The sequence below is a fragment of the Vombatus ursinus genome, unplaced genomic scaffold (assembly GCF_900497805.2).
Source record: "Vombatus ursinus unplaced genomic scaffold, bare-nosed wombat genome assembly UNPS02015255.1, whole genome shotgun sequence".
Taxonomy (NCBI): Eukaryota; Metazoa; Chordata; class Mammalia; order Diprotodontia; family Vombatidae; genus Vombatus; species Vombatus ursinus.
In genome coordinates this window covers 42781024-42788396 of record NW_020955033.1, presented here as the reverse complement: position 1 = coordinate 42788396, position 7373 = coordinate 42781024, and the positions used below count along the sequence as shown (strand labels likewise).

The 7373-nt window shown below is 36.6% G+C and overlaps 1 pseudogene; it reads right to left on the bottom strand.

Annotated features, from left to right (window-relative positions):
* The window catches only part of LOC114031821, a 13984-nt pseudogene extending 6963 nt beyond the window's left edge, over window positions 1-7021 (bottom strand).
* Window positions 7022-7373: the final 352 nt, after the last annotated feature.

The following is a 7373-nucleotide window of genomic DNA, read 5'->3' as shown; positions in this document are numbered from 1 at the left end:
AGAAGAAGAAGAAGAAGAAGGAAGGAAGGAAGGAAGAAAAGAAAAGAAAAGGCAAAAAACAGTCCCTGCTCTCAAGGAGCCCACAACTTAATAGGGGAAACAAGATGCAAAGAACTATTTATAAACAAGCTATAGAATGGATAAATAGGGAATAATCAAAAGAGAGAATACATGATTTTAGCTGGGACTTAAAGGAAGACAGGAAAAAGAGATGCGGAGGGAGAACATTCCAGGCATATGGGGTAGCCAGTGAAAATGTTTGGAGCAGAGAGATGATAGAGTTCTTGTTCAGTGAAGAGCAAGAATACCAGGGTCACTTGATTGAAAAGTATATGAGGAGGTATAAGAAGAATCTTGTAAAGGGGGTTTGTGAAGGATTTATGAAGGTTATGAAGGGTTTAGAATATCAAAAATAGAATTTTGTATATGATCCTAAAGGTAATAGGGAGCCTCTAAGGTGCATTGAGTGAGGGAGACATGGTTGGACCCGAACTTTAAAATCCCTATAGCAGCTGAACAGAGGTTTGAATCAAGTGAAGAGAGACTTATAGCAGGCAGACTAACCAGTAGACCCTTGTAATTGTATAGGCAAGCAGAGATGAGTGCCTTCACCAGAGTGGTGGCAGTATCAGAAGAGGGAAGAGAAATATTCAAGAGATATAACAAAGGTGAAATTGACTGGTCTTGGTAACTGATTGGATTTGTGGGGGAAGGGGATGAGACATAGTGAGAAGTCATCTAGATTGTAAGCCTGCAGACCTGAGGGGATGTTGGTACCCTTGACAGAAATAGGAAAATTTGAAAGAGGGGAGTGTTTGAGAGGAAAAAAAATCATTTCAATTTTGGACATGTTGAGGACATGAAACAGGTTTGGACATGTTTCAAATACCTACAGGACATCCAGTTTAAGCTGTGTAATAAGCAGTTGAAGGTGCCAGAATAGAGATCAGCTGAGAGTCATCAGTCCAGAGATGGTAATTAAATCCATGGGAACTGATGATATCACCAAGTGAAGTAGTATAGAAGTAGAAGAGGGCCAAGGATAAAACCCTGAGGGACACCCATGGCTGAGATGAAGATCTAGCAAAGGAATCTGTGAAGGAACAATCAAATTGGTAAGAGGAAAACAGTTGTACTTTTTTTTCTCTAAAGAGAAATCCCCATTTTGTCTTCATTTCTACTATCCACCTTCACCTTTTTATTTTGCTCTTCTATTTACTTGACATTTTCTTTCTTTTTTATTCTATTGCTAACTTCAATGAAAAGAGTAGAGTCCCCAAAGCCTACAGAGAAGGGAATATTGAAAAGAAAGTGATGGATAGAGTCAAAGTGATATACATCAGTGGTACACTGCATGTGTATCAGTGATCCTTTTGGTTCATGCAGCTGAGGAAAAGATTTGAATTTTGTTTGAATGGAAACTAAGCCATGCCTAGTTAACAAATTATATGTATTCATATCCCTATACAGAACCCTGACTTAAGCATTAAAAAAAAGAAAGCCTGGAGGAAGTAGGACTCAGGCAGATCCCACCCAAAATTTGCAAAAGGACTTAAGGAGATAGATTATGCCTACACCTATACAATTTCTCAAGCCTATATCTCCAAACCCAAGAGCCCTGGGAATAGCATTGCCTTGTAGGATTCCTTCATGCCAGACTTTCAGATAGATCCATCATTCAGAGAAGTGATGCTTGTGGAGATGAGACTTGGCAACATGCTGCTTCTGGTGCTTTAGCCCCTGCCTGCTCGGCAACCATCACAACTATTGAAGACCTGTCACTGAACTCCCACCTGCGGCTCTGAGAACCTGTAGCATGCACTGTGGCCACATACCACTAAACCAACTCAGTAGACAGGCTAAACCAGGTTGAAGGTAACTGATGGGTCTGCAAGTGAGTTAAGGGGACATCTACTCCAAGCATGTGAAGACTGTCCCCAGTGAAATGGGCAGATGAGAACAATTTGGTCCAATGGCCATGAAGGTGGTTGAAGCAGGCTCTGTGGTATGTTTAGAGCTTAGTCAGACATCAGTGGACTTCAACGATTCTGGAAGAGAGAGAGAGGCTGATGATTTTGTGCAATTCTGCCTCACTTAAATCCAATTCATGCTCAAGTTAAGATATCACCCTGTGATTGGTCCTTTTTTTCATTGACCCTCTTTGAAAATGAAGGACAAATAACAACAACCGTGGCTTAGCTAGATATAGCATCTCCAGTAATTATTGCAGAAAACTTTTGTCAATATAAAAACAAGCACTCTTGTGGATAGAGTACTTCCCTTTATATATGTCATAAGATTTAAATTTATACACATCACAGATTTAGAGTTGAAGAAACCTTAGAGACCATCCAGTCCAACCCCTTCATATTATAGATGAGGAAACTGAGGCCTAGAGAAATTAAATGATTAACCCAAGGTCACACATCAAGTGTAATAGACAGAACTTGAACTGAGGTCATCAGACTTAAAGCCTTGCTAATAAAAATCCAAAATTTTATCTTTCTTTCCTTCTATCTTTGTTATTCTCATTTTAAAATTTGCATTCACTTTTTTTCAAGGCCAGTATTAAATTAGCTATATCATCATATTCCCTGATCATTAGACTTTGGTGTTATTCTGTATGCCATATTTAGGCTGATGTTTTCAATACTCTCCTCCTCTTCCTTTGTACTATGTCTTTTTTTCTTTCTTCTCCTTTCCTTCAGAAAGAAATCCCTCTTTTATCTTCATTGCTATCACCCACCTTTCACCTATTTTGTTTTCTGTTTGCTTGGTATTTTTTTTTTTTTGTTTTATTGCTAACCGCAAAGCAAATAAACATACACTGTCTTCCAAAGACAGCTAAATGTCTTGAGTCACTGGTGGACCCATGAAACTATAAATAGCTTCCTTAACCACTACAGCAATGGCCCCACAGGGAGAGTACTTCTGTTCCTGTCACATAATGCAAGACATTTCCCTTCCACCTCAATTGGTTGAGAATTGTTGCAAAATATAGAAATATTTTGAGTATCCCCTATATGTAGAGCAATGTCATCTGCATGAACATCAGTCTAATGACAATAGTTTTAACATTTATTTACATTTACAGCTGATTTTTCCCAGTTGACATAACAATTTTTTCCATAAAAACTGTTTGAGATAAAGAGTGCAAGTATTTTAATCCCTAGTTGAAGGATGAGGAAACTGAGAATCAGGGAGTTTATAACATGTCCAAGTTGTGCTCTTGTAAATACAGGAGGTGGGATACAGTAGCACTACTCCTGCATATTTATATTTCTAAAATACAGATTTGATCAGGTCATTATTATATAGTAGCTCCCTACTGCATGTACAGTAAAATACAAAATTCTCTGCCTGGGACATGAAACCCTCCACAACCTAGCTGCCACCTATATTTCCACTCATACCACACTATTTCTTTTCACACGTTCTCTATTCCAGTCAAGATTGTTTACTTGCTTTGCCTCCTTGATCTGGGCAGGACTCACTCAGGGCTCTCTAGTCATTCAGAATTGAGACGAAAACCAAATCAGACACTGAAAGATCATATAACATTGAAGAGAAGGAAGTTTACTAACCAAGAGCTTGGAAAGGATATCCAGGAAAGACATAGTTGGTTTCATTGGGCATAGATATCCTCTTCATTCCCTGAACCTCCACATCTGACATGATGACAGACCTAGTCAGAAGACCCTTTTAACTCATTTCAAAGGGGAAGTCCAACTAGCACCAAGCACTGGCCTTTTATACCTTATGGAATTAGAAAGTGTTATGTCAAAGTTCTATGGATCAATTCAGTGCCAAAGAATTTCATTACGTTTAAGGAAAACCCAGCCTAGGTAGCAGTCACTTTCCCATGCTCTTAGTCTGTGAATGATGCATTTCTAGATGCACAGGGGACCTCCATCTCTGAGTCCCAACAAGATGAGTAGCAAATCATAGATGATGCTTTTACCACAGTCCCATACATGAAGTTCCATTTTCTGCCCACCTGTTTTTGCAAAAGCTGTCTTTTATCCTAGAGTTTAACTTTTTCCTTACTACTTCCCCTTAGAATCCCTATCTGCTTTCAAAATATAACTCAGAGGCCACCTCCTACACAAATCTTTCCTAATGCCTCAATCTGTTAGTATTCTTTATTTTTTTGTTATTATTACTTTGTATGCATTTTAAGTTTACTCCTCACAACAGGGACTTTGTGTTCATGGAACATGGCACAGATCCTTTGTAAATACTTGTTGAATTAAAGGAATGTATCCAGATTCTGGCTTCAAGGATCTAATCTCTGACTACAAAAGGTAACAAGAAACAAATAACAACAATACTATTTACATAGCACTTTAAGATTTGCAAAGCACTTTACAAATATTATTTCATTCTATCCTCACAACAAACTTTGGGAGAAGTTGCTATTATTACCATTTCCTATTTTACCTTTTCCCATCAGAGGAAACATTTTTCACTGTTTTGATGTTTCACTGTTTGGCACAGAGTAGGTGCTATGTGGCTTCATAGATTTAGAGCTGGAAGGGACCTTATTGAATCTAATTTCTTATTTTATAGATAAGGAAACTGAAGTTCGAAGAGGTCAAAATGACTTGAGCAGACTCACCCAGCTAATAACACTCTGTAATCTTTCTAACTCCAGTTCTAACAAGGCTGTATTCATGAAATCACCTTGCTGACTAATCAATTAATAAATGCTTACTGATTAATTTATTGTTTCATCTTTTCTTACCTTTAAATTTCTCAGTTCATTGTAAAACCTTGTTTTCTATGCCATCCTGGATTTGGAAAGCAAACCCAAACTGATGGCCAAAGTCCAAAGAGGTCTTTTTTTTTTGTATTGGCCTGTCCATCTGTCAAATTACTATCATCAGGATGAATGGAGTAACAGAAAATAAACATAGATTTTTTTTAATACAAATTTACATCTTCCATTCTTAGAGATACCTAGTTACTCAAAGTGGTATATTTATCAAATGTAGACATGATATATGGTTATTTCTGCTCTTTAAGCTTTGTGTTTTATGTTGCATGTGTTATATTTGAATTTCTCTACAATAAAACTTGTATCTTGACATGTTATCAGATTCAACTTCTATTACTTTCTTTGTATTTTTGGACCAACCAAAGATAAAAATTCTATGTGCTTGGTCTAGGTGCTTCATTCCTTTTGAGGTGTGTGTATGTGAGTGAGTGTGTGTGTGCATGCATGCGTGCGTGTGTGTGTGTGTGTGTGTGTGTGTGTGTGTAGTGTGTCCTTAAGAATTTTCAGGCAATCTGTACAATCCAGATTGGTTAGAGCTGGCTGTCGACAGCAGGGACAAAAACAACAAAACAAAATACTTCTCTCCTGCTCTCAAATTAGAGTCTATTTCTGGCCACTTGTTTCCTGTATGAAATAAAGCTATCAAGCCATCAATTTATCCATATATATTTGTCATTTCATCTTTACTCTGTCAGGCAATAGGATTCCAAAGTCTGCAGCTAATGGCTTCCTTTAGCAAAACCTAGGTCTAGCTGCAATGCTAATCCCTAGATTTCAATTCTGAACGAGATTCTCTTCATTTGTTGTTATACTTTCTCTCTCTCTCTCTCTCTCACACACTCTCTTTGTTTTATTTTATATTTTTTAACAATGTGATTGAAAAATAAAACTAAAGCTGTTATGGTAACATGTTTTAATATCTACTTAGTTTCTCTCAATCTCTTTTAAATCACGTTTCACAGCAGTTTCATTTAATTTCTGGAAACCACTTTAGCCCCCTGTGAAGTCAGAAATAAAGGATGGCAGAATATGATATTCAATCTAGCTATCATAGAGATAGCATATATATTTACAGTCACTTTCCTATAAAATCATCTTCACAGTTTAATTCATGAGGTTCATTGTTTTAACAACTTTCAAGGATATTTTAAAATGTAAACCAGAATTATTTGATAGTAAGTCTTGAATTTGTAAATCTTTTCAGGAATTAGAAGTTTTGAGTTTAAAGGGTACTCAGCCACTTAATTCCAATTAAAATTATTTGTGCTGCTGGGCTTTGTATCAACATTTAAAACATTTTCTTAGTTTTATTTAAGCTAAAGGTAAAGATTAATTTATTCTCTGCAGAATGAACAATTACCATTGATTATTTTCCATCTTGTAGAAAATACTGCATGTGTTCTTAAAAATATCATCTTTTTTAGAAGTGAATTTTATGTTTATAACTAATTTAAAGGATTTTTTCATAGGAAACTAAAACTATATTTGTAAGAAGAGTTCTTATCAAATAGGTTCGATCATTTTATTAGAACATATAGAAAAGATAAAAGGCTTTCCTTCAAAAGTTCGTTGCTTCTTATTGGCTACATTGTGGAAGGCTTTCTCAGCCATGTTAGGAGTTGGACTAGATAGTCATTGCAATGCCTTCCAATTCCAAGATGCTATGATTCTGGAAAAGATGTGTTTCAGTTCCTATATTTTCTCAACATACAGCTAAAGACTCAAAACCCACATAGAACTTGGGGAGAAAAGAACCATGGGAAAGAAGCAGAAAGAAATGTCTTCCTTTCCCACTGGGTGCTGTCACCCAGAGAGTACAGGAACATTTCTGAAAATAAAAGAAAAATTCCATCATAATTATGTATTTTTTCTTCTTGACTGTATTTCTTATTTTTTTTTCACAAGAAAGTTTAAAAAATAGGAGAGTCCTTTAAAAATGGTTAAGAAAACAAATAAATCAACCATATTTGTATGATTTAATGTCACAGCAAATCAGTCAACCAGCATACATGAATGAGTTTTACTCATAAATTGACTCATTCCTTTTAGCATATTAAAATGTGAGATTGCAGAGTCCTGGGCATGAAAGAGTTGCTTTAAAAATCTGTAATCCACTTACCTTCACCTACCTATCCTAGGCCCAGGGTCGGTCATATTATTGCTAATCTTTCTGTAATCCATTTGCCTCCTCACATTGCTCATGCTAATCCCCGGACTAACATCCATCACATTCAGTTTCTCCATTCCTGCCCCTGGGGCAGCCCTGGTTATTCCTATAAAAAGGCACAGCAACTCACTGATAGAATCCACTGTCAACACAGTAAAAACTGATACTATCCAACTTCAACTGAACCCCATTTGGTTATTCTTTTATTTTGACAGTCTTGTATCAAGCATCTTCTCTGCCCCAGGCCTGACCTGTTCTAGATATTGAGGATAATAAAAAAGACAAAATAAGAAACAGTCTCTGTCTTTGAGTTGCTTATATTCTATTCAAGAAAAAGATTGATTAGATTGTATTAGATTGTAAAGTCCTTAATGTCAGGGTCTGTCTTTAGGTTCTTTTCCTATCCCTAATGGTTAGCACAGTGCCTGG